The 20,290-nt window shown below is 38.5% G+C and overlaps 1 protein-coding gene across 4 annotated transcripts in view; it reads left to right on the forward strand.

Moving 5' to 3' along the window:
* LOC126193895 (exportin-7) overlaps window positions 1-20,290 on the forward strand; it is a 237,115-nt gene that overhangs the window by 52,399 nt on the left and 164,426 nt on the right. The window lies entirely within an intron of this gene.

Genomic DNA, 20,290 nt, shown 5'->3' on the forward strand with positions numbered 1-20,290 from the left:
TGAAATGATGATGAAGACAACAGAACACCCTGTCCCTTAGCGGAGAAAATCCCCGACCCAGCCGAGAATCGATCCGGGCCCCTTAGGACAGCAGTCCGTCACGCCGACCATTCAGCTATCGGGGCAGATGGTGGGAGATATGTTACTGTGTGAAGGATTCGACTGAGCACTGAGAGACGTAAATCAAAACAAGGCCCCGGGCATATACAACATTCCGTCAGAACTACTGATAGCCTTCGGAGAGCCAGCCATGACAAAACTCTTCTGTCTGGTGAGTAAGATGTATAAGACAGGATAAATACCCTCAGACTTCAAGAAGAATATAATAATTCCAATTTCAAACTAAGCAGGTGCTGACAGATGTGAGAATTACTAAACTATCAGTTTAATAAGTCACGGTTGCAAAATATAAAAATGAATTCTGTACAGAAGAATGGAAAAACTGGTAGAAACTGACATCGCGGAAGACCAGTTGGATACCGCAGAAATGTAGTAACATGTGAGGCAATACTGACCCTGTGACTTATCTTAGAAGAGAGGTTAAGGAAAGACAAACCTACATTTATAGCATTTTAGACTCGGAGAAAGTGTTTGACAGTATTGACTGGAATGCTCTCTTTCAAATTCTGCAAGTGTCAGGAGTAAAAACGGTGAGCGAAAGATTATTTATAATTTATACAGAACTCAGATGACAGTTACGAGAGTCGAAGGACACGAAAGAGAAGCAATGGTTGGGAGGGGAGTGAGACAGGGATGTAGCCTATCCCTGATGTTATTCAATCTGTATATTGAGCAAGTAGCAAAGGAAGCAAAAGAAAAATTTTGAAGTATTAATTAAAATCCAGAGAGAAGAAATAAAAACCTTGAGATTTGTCGATGACATTGTAATTCTGTCGGAGATAGCAAAGGACTTAGGAAAGCAGTTGAACGCAATGGACAGTGTCTCAAAAGGAGGATATAAGATGAAAATTAACCAAAGCAGAACAGGGATAATGGAATATAGTCAAATTAAATGAGGTAATGCTGAGGGAAATAGATAAGAAAATGAGATACTTAAAATAGTAGATGAGTTTTGCTATTTGGGGAGCAAAATAACTGATGATGGTCGAAGTAGAGAGGATATAAAATGTAGACTGGCTATGGCAAGGAAAGCATTTCTGAAGAAGAGAAATTTGTTATCATTGAGTATAGATTTAAGTGTCAGGAAATCTTTTCTGAAATTATTTGTATGGAGTGTAGCCATGTATGGAAGTGAAACATGGACTATAAATAGTTTATACAAGAATAGCATAGAAGCTTTCAAAATGTTGTGCTACAGAAGAATGCTGAAGATTAGATGAATAGATCACGTAACTTATGAGGAGGTACAGAATGGAGTTGGGGAGAGGAGGAATTTGTGGCACAACTTGACTAGAAGAAGGGATCGGTTGATAGGACACGTTCTGAGGCATCAAGGGATCACCAATTTAGTATTGGAGGGAAGCATGGAGGGTAAAAATTGTAGAGGGACACCAAGAGGTAAATACTCTAAGCAGACTCAGAAATGTATGTTGCAGTAGTTATTCGGAGGTGAATAGACTTGTACAGGATAGAGTAGCATGGAGGACTGCATCTGACCAGTCGTTGGACTGAAGACGAGGACAACAACAACAACATCAACGACAACACAGTGGGTGTTGACCAACAGTAACGAACATAGTAGAACCAACATTAAATTGGTGGTCACCTCTATTGTTGGTTTACACAATTTTTCTCCGCCTTATTCACTTCTTTCAAGAGGCCTACTTTTTCTGAGGTTATTTCTGTAATCAGTGAAGGACTCCAAGGAAATGTGTGTTTTTGTCACCAAATCTGTTTCGTTTTATTGAAATAAAATAACATCAGTGGTCTTAATGAAAAATATATATCATTTGGCTAGCTTTCTTAATTTAAAAACAGTTCATTACGAAAGGTGTTGATGTTAGTACTTAAGAGTTTTGCTCACATGTTTAGAAATACAGAAGTCCTTACATATTTTGTCAATTTAGGTCTTTACATACCCTTTAGATCTCAAAATCTGTCGTGGAAAAATGCTAAAACTTGTCTGGAAATCAGGGAAATATCAGGGAATTTCTCATGGGAAAACTTGTGGCAACCATGGTCTGTCCTCACGAATGACATCAGCTCACTGCAACATGTCAGGTGTGATAGCCATGGATGGTCTCCCTGGCTGCTGCAAATTGTGAAGCTCCGCTGAACTGCTTTCTGATGACCTCACCCTCCTTGCCCAGCGACTAACTGTACTTCTGGCAACACCAGATGCTCCATAGACTTTGCACAAGCATTTGTGAATATTCTCCACAGTTTCTCTCTCTGCAGTGAGAAATTCAATGACAGTATGTTGCTTGTAATGTACGTTACCTACAGACACCATTTTGAAACTGTCCTGCAGCTACAGAAGTGATGGAAACTTGGTGTGCTCACTCGGGAGACTTCAAATAATACATACACAATGTTTCGCATTTGTAGCATTGTTTTTGGCTGAGGAAAAAAAATGTGGTTCATTACTTTCTGGGCAACCCTCGTAAATATATGTAATGTATTACACAAAAAAAGCAAAAAAAAAAAAAAAAATTACTATTTGATTATGCTATTGGTGATGAACTACTGGAAACAGTAACAACCATAAAATAATGAGCATTAACCATCAGCAGTGACATAAAGTGAAATGACGACCTCAAAATAATTCTAGGAAAAGCAAACAGCAGGCTGAAATTCATTGCAAGTTTGTTATGGAAATGCAATTTACCCATGAAAGAAGAGGCTTATGAAACAATTGTAAGGTCTGTTTGTGAGTGTTGCTCATGTTTCATCATAGCATCATTTAATAAGCATGAGAGCATAACAGAGATCCTTAACAAATTCCAATGGCAGGTGCTACAAATTCCAGTGGCACGTCTCTCTAAGACATGCATCGCGGAGAACTTGGATGAAATTCTGAGTGGTTACATTCCAAAAAGAGTGGCAACGTATTACTTCCTCCCACATACATCTCACAAAAACAAAGGTTCCCATTAGTTATGGAAATCAGGAGGTATCAGGTAATTTCAGATGTGTCAGGGAAATCAGGGAAATATCAGATAAATTTTTTAAAAAATCTCATTTTTGTCTCAGTAGATGAAATGGTTTGTTTACTGAGATGTCATGCATCATCGCTGGATGGACGCAGCTGACTATGTGCACTGCTTTCCTACTCCTTCATTCTTACTGCTTACTTCCTTCCTACCATTCCTCTCAGCTTGCAGTCAGTGCTGCTACAATTTCTTGTCACTAGCCTAGCAGCTGCCAACGAGAGGCAGGGAGGTGTGGGGAGTGGTTTGTTTGGATTTGATTCTCAGAGACTGCTGATACAGCAGCCGGAGACGGCGGTCATGTGTGCATGCATTGTGTCTGAGTGATTATGTGCAAGTATGTGTTCCCTTGTTTTCTGACAAAGGCTATGGCTGAAAATTTAGTTGTGAGAGTGAGATTGTGTTTTCTACGTGCCTGTTTGCGGATCAGCGATCATCTTCATGGTGAGTTGTTACCTACCCTAATTAGTATTGATTCTCCAAGTATTCGTGCAAGTTATCTGTTGTGTGGATTGATCACTGCGGTATCATTTCATCAACATGGTGTCTGTGCAACACGAGTGGTCTCTGACAGTGCAAAACTGCAGGCCATTTCTGTGGGCATATCAACAGATCGGCCCTGCCGATCTGAAGCCCATCGTTTCCCACTGATGCGCAGGCCTGCCCTTCGGATCTAGTCTCACCAATCTGCTTGCAGGCCAGGTCAGTTTGTGCATTGTGTAATGCGGTAGATTTTCGTGGTTTATCCATGGACCCAGGACTGTGGTGCTCCTCGGCAGGCCAGAGGCCGTGGCCAATGGATTTCAGGTATTGTGACTGTCTCACCACAAGTACATTGTACAGTGCAGCATTTTATAGACATTTTATTTATTCTAGTAAATTTTGGCACTTCGAAAGTAGTTCATATATAAAAGTATGGATGATGAGAAGAAAATTGTGGCAATCGCTAGCAGTTTGTACACTATGTCTCGTATATTTCTCGAAAGAAAAATTACACAATACCTGTAAAATGAAATGATCATGTGACATTGATGGCCAGGAGGCCCCATCTGGGGAAGTTCGGGTGCCGGGTTGCAAGTCTTTGTTCAGGAGATGCCACATTGGCATACTTGCTTGTCGGTGATCATGAAATGGTTACGAGGTAATAAGGACAACACAACACCCAGTTCACGAGCAGGGAAAATCTGCGACCCGACTGGGGATTGAACCCTGGCCTGCAGCATGGTAGGCAAACATGTTACCACTCAGCTACTGAGGTGGACACACAATACCTCTAAAACAATAGACATAAAACAGTGGGTAACAACTGACAATAATGAACATTTTATTGGCGGTTACCTATAGTGTTGGGTTACACAACTTTTCCCCGCCTTATACACTTCTTCCAAGTGGCCTACTTTTTTGTGATGTTATTTCTGAAATCAGTGAAAGTATTTTAAATCTGTCATGCGACTCTAGGGAAATAAGTATTTTGTCAGCAAATGTGTTTTGTTTTATTGAAATAAAATAACATCAGTGGTTGTTTTCTTCATCTAAAAACAGTACATTACAAAATATGTTATGTTGCTATTTCAAATTTTTGCTCACACATATAGAAATACAGAAGTCTCTTTTTTTGTCAACTTAAGTCTTTATTCACCTTTGAGATCTCAAACTTGTCTGAAAATAAGGGAAATATCAGGGAAGTTCACTTGGTGCAACTTGTGGTGACCCTGAAACGATGATGAGAAATCATAGAAATTATATTACATACAGAGGCGTATTGGTCTTCCCATGCACCATTCACAAATGGACAGGAAGCAAGGTGGAAGTGATAATACTACCAGAAGTACCATCCACTACACACAGTAAGGTAGTTTGCGAGTATATTTTAAAAAAAGATATATACTGATTTTTGTCAGGTGGATCTCTCTCTCTCTCTCTCTCTCTCTCTCTCTCTCTCTCTCTCTCTCTGTGTGTGTGTGTGTGTGTGTGTGTGTGTGTGTGTGTGTGTGTGTGTGTGTGTGTGAGAGAGAGAGAGAGAGAGAGATCTCACACTGGGTTTTGTCTGTTCAGCAATCTTCAGTTCCATCTTTAAGATCAGGCTATGCCCAGTGAGATAAGGGCTTCCCTCCTCACACCAGTGGACAACTGCATGCAGTGTAGGCTACCAGCCAGTCATTGTTGCGCGCATTATGCCCACGAATGAGCTTCTCGGCCACCCGTGCCTTGTGCCACTGACCAATGCAGCAAGATTGTGTACACTATGTACTGGTTGCAAGACTGCTTACATGTTAGCTGTTTGCCCAACAGTACCCATGCCTACCTGCCTTTCCCCCAGACAGGCAGTCAAACTGAAACAGTCTATTTTAGATGGTTACTTATTCTGCAAAAACTTATTTTTGTTTATGAATTACTATATTCAAGTTATAACACTACTGATACTTTTTTCTCCCCCCATCACCAATCAATTATTTGAGAACTGCAGAACTTGGGTCACTACTTGACGTAATCTTTCTGCAGCTATAAACATTTTCTACACTTTTGACACCACGATTCTATAGCTGCTGCAACGCTTCTGTATGTGTTTGGTTTGACCACTGGAAAATTGCTGGTGCAGCAGCGGCATAGCTAGTGGATGTGTAACCACGGAGTGTGTCTTTCATTGTTCAAACAGCCAAGTTGCTAAGAGTCGAGTCTCGTCAGGTCAGGGCATTGGGGAGCAAGAGAAATCAATTCGAAGATGTTGTCATGAAAAACTACAGTATCACATTCACCTGATGGCCTGGTGCATTATCATGGTGAGAGAGTGCAAAGGCAGCCTTTTCTGGCTGTTTTTTCACAGAATGTTGGAAATATCCTTTTCTTAAAAACATATTGGTAGGCCGCAACTGTCACTGTAGTGCCCTTAGGAATGCAGTGAATAAGGACATAGTTACCACCATTTTTGCAACACCGATGCTTATTCGAAATTTTTTTGGTGGCACTTCCATTGAGCTAACTGGCATTTTGCTTCAGGATTGAAATATGAAATTCGTGTCTCATCCATTGTCACACGAGGTGAAGAGAGAGTCTTATTCATGACATCAAAATTGCCTGCACAACCTTTCTGGTCATCCATCAGCATTTGTAGGCCCAACCTGGAGGACAGTTTTCGCATTTTCAGCTCCTCATGCAGGATTTTGTATACAGATCCCACAGAATGCCAATTTGAAGCAATGTGTTCCATATGAATTTATTGATCTTCCAAAACAACTTCCTCTACTTGCCTGATCATGTTGTCAGACCAGCTACTGTGGGGCTGATATTGTTTTGTTTTGTTGTCACATGATACTCTGCCTTCTTTGACCTGTAGCCCACTCGAATGTACATTAGACACATCCATGACCCCATCACCACATGTCCCACTCAACTGGCGATGAATTTCAATTGATTTCACACCGTGCAAGTGGAGAAAATGAGTTATTACATGCTGTTCTTGTAATAAAAAGACACAATTGAAAGTATGGAAAACAGTCCTCACTCCCCCAGCTGTCTCTGGAGCTGTGTGTGCTGTATAGTGCTGCCATCTCTGTCATGCATTCATAACAGATGCTTGCACATTTTAAAACTAACTGCATGTTTCTGTCCTGCAAGGAAAAAATCTTGGGTGTTGTCATTTGAATGCACCTCATGTAGGGAGAATAACTTCTCAAGTATAGTCAGTAAATTTCACATCAATTTGTGCTTCAGAAGTGTGGAGCAGATTCCCTGAATTTGGTTTCAGCCTTGTAACACGTTGTATGGAGTGGGAATGAGGTGCTCTGACTTCCATCTGTTCCCAAAACATATAATTGATGACCATTTCAGAATGGCGAGAGAATGTAGACTCTAGTTGAAAATTTTATTTGGGCTGGTGATTGTCCTGTTTTCTATGTACACCTCTGTAATGCTGGAATGTACTCAATGGGCAGGGTGGGAATCTAGTTTTCCTGAACATAATTCTTTGAGGTCAAGATGTACTTCTTATTCAATGTAGCGCCTGTATAGGTTACTGCACTTTGTCTTAAATTTTTGTAATGTGATCATTCAACCCCTGACATGAGATTCTGCAAAATACTTTTCTAAGGCTGCTACACCCTTGTCATTGAAGTCAAAACATTTTAAAACTAAGTCAGAAGTCCAAGGATGACAAATCTGGTGAATAGGGTGCACATTCCAGCATTTCATATTTCAAATGCCTCTCTTTTCCTGCTGTCATATCATATTCATGGATGGGTATATTTTCCTGGAGGTTTTTTTCCCCCCCAGTTCAGACCTCTTCTTATACATTTTCCTCCAGTTGGACCAGAAGTTTTGCATAAAATGTACCAGTTTTTGTTTGACCCACAACAGGAGTAATTTCTTTTGTGCCATAGAAAACATCGTTTGAAGATGGCTCATAAATTAGACTTCCATTTGCTTTTTGTCGGCATTCATTGGATACTGCACTTAAACAAAACTTCCTTGTAGTTGATACTTCATGTAAGATGTGCATGCTCTTCATTCTCATAATCTTGTGGCATCAGCTATTTCATATACATTTAATCACCATTAATACAAACATAAATTCCAAGCAGATATGGGTGCATCACATGCAACTGCTCGTCAAATATAAAAATCAATAACTCAAGAACGAAGTGAGATATCGTTCTTCTGTTCTCAGTTTTAAATAAAGTTTCAATATCTCACATACGTTTTGTATACTGCAATGTAAGAGATAAAATCAACCAAATGCAAAGTTTATACAATGTGTTTTTACATCTGCAAACTCTTTAAAATTTTGTGTAATGTTTTATTAATTTCTAGAATGAGATTTTTCACTCTGCAGCGGAGTGTGCGCTGATATGAAACTTCCTGGCAGATCAAAACTGTGTGCCCGACCGAGACTCGAACTCGGGACCTTTGCCTTTCGCGGGCAAGTGCTCTACCATCTGAGCTACCGAAGCACGACTCACACCCGGTCCTCACAGCTTTACTTCTGCCAGTATCTCGTCTCCTACCTTCCAAACTTTACAGGAGAGCTTCTGTAAAGTTTGGAAGGTAGGAGACGAGATACTGGCAGAAGTAAAGCTGTGAGGACCGGGTGTGAGTCGTGCTTCGGTAGCTCAGATGGTAGAGCACTTGCCCGCGAAAGGCAAAGGTCCCGAGTTCGAGTCTCGGTCGGGCACACAGTTTTGATCTGCCAGGAAGTTTTATTAATTTGATGCAGTGCAGTAACTATGATGAGTAATGAAAAGAAATCCAGTCCTTTATAGAGCAAAGATGTCAGATTGTAAGATGTGCAAAGGTGATATATTTTCAGTGAATACTTCTCTTAAAATTGGTTGATAAGTATGGCATCACAGCGTGAATACTGTCTTGTAGCACAGGTAACAGTATTTGGTGAGAAGTTCAGCTGAAACAAAGCAGTGTTCTACTTGCAATGCAGAGTGTACTTCCATAGCAGTGAAGGGGTTAATGCCATTACTTTTCCACAAAAAGCAATTTTGCCTTGTCGCTATTATGAAATAGTCATATTTCTTCCAATTTAGTCTGAATAAGAATGTCACATACAGTTAATTGCTGGACATTGCATAGACATGTTTTCATGGACCTCAATGTTCATGCTCACATCAGTGTAATTAATCTTCAGTTAAATTTATGGGGAATAATACTGAGCATTATGAAAAGTACTAAAGAAACTGAATTTATGATTGGACAGAGTGAGCCATCCCAGTTTAGGTTTTCAATTTCCCAAGTCACTTCAGATAAATGACAGGATGATTACTTGAAAGAAGACTAGCACAATTGTCAGTCCAAGTGAACTAATTCAATGTGCCAAATAACTTGTGTGTCCACAGGACGTAAAACCCTAATCCAGTTAAGCATTATTTGGACTCTGCCACTTTATTTCAGCTTCAGCAATCCTCCTTGCACATAGTAACAGTAGAAAATAGAGGGCTGGATGTTTGTCTCAATGAAGTGTTGCAGAAATTTCAAATTTACTTGCACTCATACACTTGCTTCTCACAAAGGTCTACTTATCTGTTAAAAAAAAAACAATGTCTTCCACAAATTGCTGCTTCAAGTATTCATCAGCTACTACATATCACACGCGTAAGAATCATTTTCACAAAAACTGGTTTTTAACCACTCACATAGATAGATATGAATAATTTTTTTCATGTCTTGTTTGTGAGTTGAATGGGAATGCACAGTAATATATGGTACAATAAAAGTCACCTGTCACATACTTCAGTGATGCCTGTGGATGTTGAGTAATGAGTGAGTTAGTTATTGGATCATTTGCATGATAAATTGTAATGATGCAGAATGAGTCATTTTATGTTCACATCGCAAATTATTTTGTAAATATGGCTATGTGCTGGTCATTTTCAAATGCCTAAAAAAAAAAAAAAATTGTGTAGTAGTTTCTACCCACCATCGTTTTACACATTCCATTCCATGGAATAGAAGTTGTCAAGGGGAAAGCTTTTCAGTTTGTTTTCAAATTTTACTTTGTTGTCCCATCAAAAATTTTTGTTGTAGCACTGTGCACGCCATTCTGAGATAAAGACGACCTTAATATGGTGTAGTGAATGGCTTTCCTTCTGATTTTGTAATTGTGTACATAATTGTTTCTTTTGAACTACAATGGATTATTTACAGACAGCCTCATTAGGGGCAAAGATTTTGGTAAATGATGTCAGTGGTGAAGCAGACTTCTCTCCTGTCACCTTTGTTATAGAGTGTTTAACAATATTTTCACCTACATCTGTACTATGCAAACCACTATGAAGTGCAAGGCAGAGGGTACGGTCCTATTGTACCATTCATTAGGGTTTCCTCCTGTTCCATATACATATGGAGCACATGAAGAATGATTGATTGAATGCCTCTGTACATCCTGTAATTATCCTAATCTTATCCTCACGATCTATGTGTGAGCAACACAAGGGGGGTTGTAATATATTCCTACAGTTTCTGAAGCTTTGTTAGTAGACTTTCTTGGAATAGTTTATGTCTATATTCAAGAGCCTGCCAGTTCAGCTTCTGTTACTCTCCCATGGATCAAACAAACCTGTGACCATTCATTTTGCCCTTCTCTGTATATGTTCAGTCTCCTCCATTAATCCTACTTGGTACAGTTTCCACACGCTCTAGCAATGATCTAGATCCAATTGCCCAAGTGTTTTGTAAGCAATCTCTTTTGTAGGCTGATTGGACTTCCGCAGTATTCTACCAACAAACTGAAGTGTACCGCATGGCTTACCCATGACTGGGCCAGATTTCAAGAATGATTCATCGATATTATACTCAAAGGATACCATGTGTTTTTGTTTTGTGAAGTGCACAGTTTTACATTTTTGATCATTTAAAGCAAGTTGCTAATCGTTGCACCACTTTTAAATCTTAACAAGATCTGACTGAATATTTATGCAGCTTATTTGAGACAGTATTTCATTATAGATAATTGCAGCATCTGCTAAAGACTAAAGTTACTGTTAATATTATCTGCAAGGTCATTTACAACATGAACAGCAAGTAATCCAACGCACTTCTCTGGGGGACACACAAATTCACTTCTACATCTAATGATGGTTCTCCATAACGTGCTGCATCCTTCCTACCAATAAGTCCTCAGTCCAATCACAAATTTCACTTCATACCCCATGTGATATTACTTTTGACAACAACTGTAGGTGTGGTGCTGAGTCAAATGCTTTTCGAAAATCAAGAAATACTGCGTCTACGTGTCTGTCTTGATCCAAAGTATGTCTTGTAAGAAAAGTGCAAGTTTGGTTTCACATGATTGGTGATTTTGGATTCCATGGAGGAGGTCATTCTGATCAAAATACCTAATTATTTTTGAACTCAGAATATATTCCAAGATTTTACAACAAATATATGTCAAGGATATTGGGTGGTAATCTTGTGGATCACTTCTTATAGCCTTCCAGTGGATGGGTGTGACATGTGCTTTTCTCCAAGAACTAGGCACAGTTTTTTGTTCAAGGGATCTTTTTCAATGTTTCTGTAAGATTGCCGTGAGCTAATGATGCATTACACATTTCAAATAATGCAGGGCTTATTATATGGAAACATATATTTAGTACTGTGTTAGAAACAATGCCAAAGCTATGCAAGTTTCTATTTTTGAGAGGATGTGTAATTTTCTTCATTTCATGGGGCATAGTTGATAATCCATTCATATGACTGAAAATTATGAGCATTCCTTTTTCTACATACTGATGTGATTTTTCTTTTGAAGTGTTTGTCCCTATACCTTGTACTATATTTAAGAAACGATTATTTAACATTTGCAACCTGTAATTTATCGTTTATAGCCCTTCCATTTAATTCAATAGCGATATTATCCTGTTCTGTTGTGCGTTGTCCTGCACCTTTTTCACTACATCTCGTATAGCCTTAGGTCTGTTGTCAGACAACTGATTTCTGACATAATATGCATGTTCCTTGATTTTTTTAATAACCTTTCTTAGTAATCTTGAGTAGCTCTAATTTGCAACCACTGCAGGGATGTCTACTTGTACATGTCAACAGATACATTTACCTTTGTATTTCACTAGACATTTTAATCTCTCTAGTTGTCCATGGTTTTTTACACAGGTGATTCATTTCATTTCATTTCTAATTAACTTGTGAGAAAAGATATTTTCAAATAATATTATGAATGTATCATGGAATAAATTAAATTTAATTTCAGCATTTGGTTCATTATAAATTTCATCTCTGATCATCTCTTGTAAACTGTTTGTAAAAACATTTCTTCTGGAGTCATTAATTCCACCTGATTTCCACTGAAGCATATCAATATCTTTTTTATCCTAACTAGCTGTGCATCATGATCAGAGAGCTTTAGTACTGGGTATACAGGTACGAGGGTAATCCCAAAAGTAAGGTCTCCAATTTTTTGCATAAGTACATGGACCTGTTTATTTCTACAGTGGTTTACATCAGTTTACAACTTGAACATTAGATATTTTTCGACATAATCAGCATTTCTGTTGATGCATTTTTGTAGATTCTTTGGCAGTTTTTGTATGCTCGTATCATACCAGCTCGCCGTCATGCTGTTCAGAAAGTTATGAACCTCTTCATTCACCTCGTCGTCGGAGCTGAATCGCTGGGACCACAATTAACGCTGACAGGTACTGTGAGACTCTGAAAAAACTCAAACGGGCAATTCAGGACTGGAGAAGAAGAATGTTGAGCAAGGACGTACACATTCTCCAGGACAACGCTCGCCCACACGTCACTCGGCAAACCGTTGCTCTCCTGCAACTGTTTCGGTGGAACATAATCACCCACCCACCCTATAGTCATGGCTTGGCACCCAGGGACTATCACCTGTTCCCTATGTTAAAAGAACATTTGGCCAGAAAGCAATTCAGCTCCAGCAATGAGGTGAAAGAAGAAGTTCATAACTTTTGAACAGCATGATGACGAGCTGGTTTGGCATGGGCATACAAAAACTGCCACAGCGTCTACAAAAATGCATCGACAGAAATGGTGACTATGTCGAAAAATAGCTAAATGTTCAAGCTGTAAACTGATGTAAACCATTGTAGAAGTAAACAGGTCTTTGTACTTATAAAAAAATAGGAGACCTTACTTTTGGGATTACCTTCGTACTTTTTTGCTTTGCAAGAAAACATTATCAGTTAGGGTCCTAGTGTCTTTATCCGCCTCTATTAGAAAATTACTTACTGAGATCAAATATTAGAATCCAAATAAGAATTCCAGATTATTTTTCCCTTTCTTAATCCTTCAGAAAACAAATTGAAATCACCACAGTCTATTAATTCCTTCCTACTGCCTGACAGCGTAGTCAGAAATCCAGATCCCTCATAAATAATTAAAAGTGGACTATTTTTCCATATCAATTCACAAGTACACGTTTCTATGTTTTGAGCACTAGAAAAGCGACTTGTTTCAATGTGTTTGAGCTTGGTTCTGTCTTAAAATACCTTCTCCTTTTCTTATATTAGTTCTAGATGAGTAAGATACTAGAGTTTAATATTTTATATTTAACTTATCTAATCTTTTGGTTATACAGTGCTCATGTAGGCACAAGATTTGTATCTATTCAGAGCAGTCTAAATTTTACAAGAAGACAACAAGCTCTTCTGCCTTATTACTCAATCCTCTAATATTCTGATGAAATAGGCTAATGTTGCCATGTGTTCTAAAGCACTTTATGGGGCTTTCCTGTGATTTGAACTCTTTTTCATAATGGGGTGCCTGATGCTGATTTTCGTCAAAGAATGTGTCCTTCTCTCCAGGGATTCCTATTTGAGTTCCTATCGCTGCAATACTTGCGTGTTGTTCAAACATACTTGTAACAAACTGACAAACCCATCTCTGAATTGCTTCGGTATAGTAATTCAGGTGTTGATCGTGTCTAGTATATCCCCATCTTCCAATTGTGACAGGAGACGCTACATTCATATGATATTTCATTTCAGTCAGCAGCAGCCTGCTCAACTTGGTGTTCACGTGGCTCTCAGCAGTGTTAACTAATATCTGGTAAAGGTGCTTTAGGACCTCCACAAAACTGGCACCTGTGTAACTGCTATGCCTATTTCATCCAGGTCATCCCTATTATAGTAAATTCTGTCTTTACCAGGCTTTTCCGTGCTCCGCCTACTATGAAAATCTGATCCTGGCCAAATCTACTACTCGGCTCCACAATACTGTGACCTGTTACCATGTTCTTAATTTGTCCTGTACTCTCTGGCCTACATCCCTGCCATGTCAACTATTCAGCTGTTACAGTCTTCGCTGTCTGCTCCTTCGGTACCAACCTACACACAGTCTCTTTGGGAGAGGTCTGTTGCACCCTACTATGATACACAACTGCATGAGACTCTTCCCCTCCTGCTTCACGTAACAAGTCAAACTTATTATATACTGTAAGCTCATATGTAGATGAAGTAGTCAAAGAGCTGCTCCTCCTTTTGTGACCATTGCTTGTTACTGTTACAGTGTTCCATGATCTCACTCCCGCTTCAACCTATCTAGTTCAAATTTCACATAATCTAATTCAGCCTGAAGGGCACAGATATTTGCCTACAAATGTTTTCCTCCTGTTCAGTGATTCTTTTGTCTTTTTTACGAAGTCTTCAGTTCCATGGGAGAGCTTCACTGAGTTCCTCATTTATTTGCTCCACTGCAGCCACCCCAGAGGAAATCTAACCCTCAGTCTACACATACAACTCCCTGCCTGACTATACTACAGCAGCATCTATTTCCATACTTACCATGTGTTGCTACACAGCTGAAAAATTAGGCCTGCAGCACAGCACTTCAGGTGTGTTATGACATGAAAAGTTAATTATTTCTGCTAGAAACAAAAATTTTTCACTCATTGAATTGTGGTATCAATTAATTAACTTATTCTCAATAAAATGTAACTTTGACATAACTTGAAAGTATACAAACAGTATGTAAACAAAGTACTAGTGCAATGTTTTTGAATCAAACAACACAACTTAAAATTTGCCCTACTTTCCAGAAATATAAATTTAATAATGAAGGGATACACTATGTTTTCAATTGCTGGAAAGAAAAAAGAGCAATTACGTGAGATTCTGTAAGTTTACTGTGCCAAAATGTAAACAAAAATACAATTACAACCCAACTTTATGAATTTTTGCTTGTTCTGCATTAATATGTAAACAAAAGTGGAACTTTTAATAGTAAGCTTAAAAATGCACTAAGACACGTATTTACTGAGTAATCTGTACTCTACTAATAGTTATTACACAAAAACTCTCAGGGCTGCAAACCCAGTACCAAGTGATAACACTTCATACAAAAACAAAGTAGAAGTTTGTGTGGGTATCTTCCACAGCAGCAGTTAAAATCTGCTACTATTGGTTACCTGTCTTTAGCTTACTGCAATTTAATAAAAAGATTTACACCAGATGCACTTCGCTTTTATTTACAAAACATCTTTCATGGTTATTAATGTTTCTTTACGTTTTCTGCTACTTCCCTTCTTGCTAGCAGTGGTTGACGTCAAAGGGCTACAATTCAAGTTTGCACTTGACAGTTTTTACCATTCTGCAGTATTTCTTGCACTGCATTATTTACATTTCACTTTTGTAAGCTGTTTCTCATTACACAGAGTAACAGCATGCCAAGTGCAAATGTGAAATGAAGTCCTTCGATGTCAACCACTGCTAGCAAGGAGAGAAGGAACAACATATATTTAAAAAAAAAAAAGGAAGATGCTTTATAAATAAAAGCGAAACACATCCGGTATAATTCTTTTTAATTAAATTGCAGTCAGTTCAAGATGGATAAAGAATAGTAACAAAGAAGTAATTGAAGTACCATAAACACGATAAGCTGTTGTTTAGAGTTGAATACAACATGGTAGCAGCTTATTGGCACATGTCAGTAACATGTATATTTATAATAAAGAGAATGAAAGAAAATTTCAGATCAGAAGTGGATGGAAACACATTACTTAGTCCTTCTGGTAGGAAGTAAGGAAGACTTAAAAGAAGTGTTGAATGATACAGGCAGTTTTCTTAGTCCAAAATTTGAATTAAGAATAAACAAGCATTAGGCTTATGACTAGAATGTGGACATTAGCTGTTTGGCAAGTATCAAAATTAGTGAAGATATAAATGGTACACGAAAGAATTTTAAATATTTAGAACCATGTTGTCATAAAATTACCAGTAACAGGTGTAATGTGGGTGAGATCATACTTCTCATTCGATAATTGCTAATGGGAAACTCAAAAGGCAATGGGCTTGTCAGTCTGCAATCACAGGCGGGTGATTACTGGGTACCCCATTTTGCTGTTGAGGCAATGCGTAATCTGTGGTTTGTATACACACTGCTGCATCTAACACTTAGTGGATAATGTATGTCAAATTCTGGAGGTCTGTTCTATTTATTGTTGGGATGGCATAGTAGAGGTCTTAAGTCATTTACTTTCCAGTGTTTGCAGCCTCAGTGAGTCCTTCAAATATTGAAAGACTTCTTGATATGAGTCTTGGATACAAAGTTCTGTGGAAACCAGAGTGCATTAGTAACTTTTTGTTGTACAGCACTTTCATGATATTTTCATGTGAGAGCATTTGCATTATGAGATATGGTGGGGCAGCTGATATCAGTCTCATTGTGCAGTTGAGCTGTTGAACAGTATTGCCAGAATTTCCATCCCAGAACTGAACATTGTATGATCTCTTGGTAAACAAATGAAGCACGTTGGTTATTTGAGACTGCTAACAGTGGAAAACTATTTTGTGAGTATCCCTGTGAATAAACCTTTCTTGAAAGTTCATAAATCATGATGATCTCACTTACAACATCACATTGTACTTTTGGAAGAAAAAATAAATAAATAAAACACTAAAGTTTCAGGAGGTTAATCGGTATTGAATATTGACTGTTGGTGGATGATGGAGTACATCAGAAACTCTCACCAGAATATTGGATACATCAGTGAGATAATGCATTAATTTTGTGCTGCCGGTGTGTATGGTGAGAGCATCATAAAATAAGCAAAGATATTAAGTATGTAATAGAGATTTCAGAGCATGTCAACTGTATTATGTAAACAAAAGTAATAATAAAATCTTCTAGAGCTGTCAGACACACCAACTTATTAGTTTCATGAGCTTTCAGCCATTGTTAAGTGATAATTGATGCCCCTGTAATTGATGGCCATTCTTATATTCATTTGCTACTGGCTGTGGATCAGGTTGTTCACTTCATGAAAAATTAAATAATTGCTTTCATCTTGTACTTCATACAACTATTTAAGACTCACACTGGTGGGAATCCCAAGCTGTATTGAGCAGCGAGCTGCTATCCTTCAGGCTTTTTCTTCTAATGTTTTCATGTCAATTACTTCCTTTATTATGCTATGTTAGAGACTGTTTGTCTGTGTGACAACAGAAGTATCATAAAGTAGCAGTCCTAATGACTACATACATACTTCACAATCCACCATATGTTGGATGGCAAAGTGTGCCCTGTACCACTGATAGTCAGTGCCCTTCCTGTTCAACTCTCAGATGTAACGAGAAAAGAATGACTGTACGGGCTCTAATTTTTCTTACTGTGTCTTTGCAATCCTTACACTGGCAGTAGAATCATTCTGCAGTCAGCTGCAAAAGCTGGTTTTCTAAACTTCCTCAATAGTGTTTTGTGAAAAAAATGTCGTCTGCCTTCAGGGGATTCCTGTTTGAGCTCACGGAAAATTTCTGTAATAATCTCATGTTGATTGAACTTAACAGTAACAGATGTAACAGCACACCTCTGAATTTTTCAATGTCTTCTTTTAATACAATCTGGTGGAGATTCCAAACATTTGAGCAGTACTAAAGTATGGCCCTCACAAGTGTTTTATGAGTAGTCTTTTATGGATGTGTTAAACTTTTCTAGAATTCTCCTAATAAACTGAAGTTGTCCAATTCATCTTCCCTGCAACTATACTTGCATGCTCATTTCATTTCATATCGCTTTGCCTAGATATTTAATCAATGTGACTGTCAAGCAGCACACACATGGTCTCTGTGATCCTCAGGCACTGAGACCCAACTTTCAGTGTCCGTAAATGACAGAGGCCATGTGTGGATATGTTTATGAATGAATGTTTTTCTAAATCTGATAGCTTAGATGATTTTAAAATGTGCTGCTAAATGTACCTATCTGTTACACAACGCTGCCTCATGTGGTGACCAGCAGTCTATCTTGTTTCATATTGTTGTTATTCCATCCCCAGTTTTCCATTGTTTATCTCCATTTATGCATCGATTCATGCTCACACATGAAGATTATGGTTGTGGTGCCATGGTACGCTTGGTGTAACTCATGCTCTTGGCCCCATAGTTTAGTCCCCATGCAGTTCTGTCAGCATTAATCTGTAAGAAAAATTGCAATGTAGTCTCAAAACTAAAACTAATTCTATACACTTGCTAAAATAGAACCCCGATAAGGGGGCAAGCCAGAGACAATTTATATTTGCCAACCATTTCTCCCCAGAACTAACTGCGCAAAAGGTAGAATTGTCGTCTTTAAGTGTGGCATTATTGTTTCATCAGAGAAAAACTATAGTGTGCTGATGAAAGTATTTGGTCACCCAAAAGGACCATGTAGTCTTCAACTAAACTCATGTAGGCTTCCACCGTAACTCGTGTAGGCTTCAACTGTAATTTGGCTCTGGAGAGTAACAATACATTGAATGAAATGCCAACACAGAACAAGCTGCATTATTAGCTTCCCATTTCTGTAATAAATGTTACAAACTCCGCAGTTCCATAATTGAGGGTCTGTGCTGTTATAAACAAAGTAAGAGAGAAGTATTCACTTACAGCACCATATTACTATCTTCCAGTCATTGTATATCCACATTGCAAGGGCTTGGTAAGATTTGCACCTTCCTAACAGAATTTTGTGCCAGTTCTGTATCACTGTCATATATGTTCAGTCTGTGGAATGTGTATTAGACTATGGCTTAAGAGCGAGGAATATCATAATGCTGATATAGAACCTTTGTGTGCCTGGTTAGTTCTTCTGCTGTTTGAAGTTTGTTTATTCATTGGATTGGTTAACAGATGTTTAACAACTGAATTACCATGCAACAGTGATATCTTCCATACATACATATTTATGCTGTGAAAACTAAAATATGCACACAAAATAATGCCATAAAGTGCTTATACATCTATAAAAAATGAATTTCTATTCTTTTAGCTTCAAAACAAGAAGTTGCAATTAGTTTTATTCACAGAACAGTTTCATTTTGAGTGGGCCCCTTAAAATAACATGTAACAAAACCATTTTTATATTGCCATTTTACATAAATTTTTGTACTTTGTGTGCTTTTCTATAAAACATATTTTTACTTCACATGAACTATTGTATCCATTTACAGTAGCAACTACTTGCTCCATTGTTGTGGAAATGTTGTTCAGAACTTCATTATGTTTACTAGTTGCAATTTACACTCCACCAACTTTATTTGGGGCAAAACTAAATTTAGAGACAATGAGTGCACTTACTTCTTTGCATGCAACAAGTTCTACGCAAGGAGGCAAAGAGCTCTCTCTCTCTCTCTCTCTCTCTCTCTCTCTCTCTCTCTCTATCTCTCTCTCTCTCTCTGTCCCACAACACTTGTGCCTGCTGTTTTCTCTCCTTGAAGTTTGCAATCATGGGACACACTTCACATAGGGGCTCTATTACTGCTACTTCTACTCTCAAAGTTAATCATGAAATGCCTCTTGCTCATTTGTTTAATGTTGTGTTTCCTTGGTTAGCTATGGTGAACATTGCTGCGGAAATAGAGCATTCATTGTACGTAAATTAAAAATTAATGTGACTTAGTGAAAGAACTGGAAGCGAGGTGTAGCAAAGCTAATGCAGTGAGCGCTCAGCTACGATCTACTCTCTTCTGCAAGAAGGAAGTCAGTACCAAGACTAAGTTATCTGTGCACCGTTCAATCTTTCGACCAACTTTGTTGTATGGGAGCGAAATCTGGGTGGATTCAGGTTACCTTATCAATAAGGTTGAGGTTACGGATATGAAAGTAGCTAGGATGATTACAGGTACTAGTAGATGGGAACAATGGCAGGAGGGTGTCCACAATGAGGAAATCAAAGAAAAACTGGGAATGAACTCTATAGATGTAGCAGTCAGGGCGAACAGGCTTAGACGGTGGGGTCATGTTACACGCATGGGAGAAGCAAGGTTACCCAAGAGACTCATGGGTTCAGCAGTAGAGGGTAGGAGGAGTCGGGGTAGACCAAGGCGAAGGTACCTGGATTCGGTTAATAATGATTTTGAAGTAATAGGCTTAACATCAGAAGAGGCACCAATGTTGCACTGAATAGGGGATCATGGAGGAATTTTATAAGGGGAACTATGCTCCAGACTGAATGCTGAAAGGCATAATCAGTCTTAAATGATGATGATGATTAACGTGACTGTTCAACACACAACCTGAAGCTCATGTGGCAGAATCTGCAGAATGTCATTATTGGTGGGTGCACACTTGGTAGACGGCTCCTCGCTGCAATACATCATCCCTCAATCCATATTTTTATATTCTCACTCACCAGTGTAATAAACTACAAAATATTCATTGAACTGGAAATATTAAAAAAAAAGACTGCTCTACTATAATGATATATGGTGTTCATGTTGACTGGTC

This window comes from Schistocerca nitens, chromosome 1 (assembly GCF_023898315.1).
Source record: "Schistocerca nitens isolate TAMUIC-IGC-003100 chromosome 1, iqSchNite1.1, whole genome shotgun sequence".
In the NCBI taxonomy this organism is placed as follows: Eukaryota; Metazoa; Arthropoda; class Insecta; order Orthoptera; family Acrididae; genus Schistocerca; species Schistocerca nitens.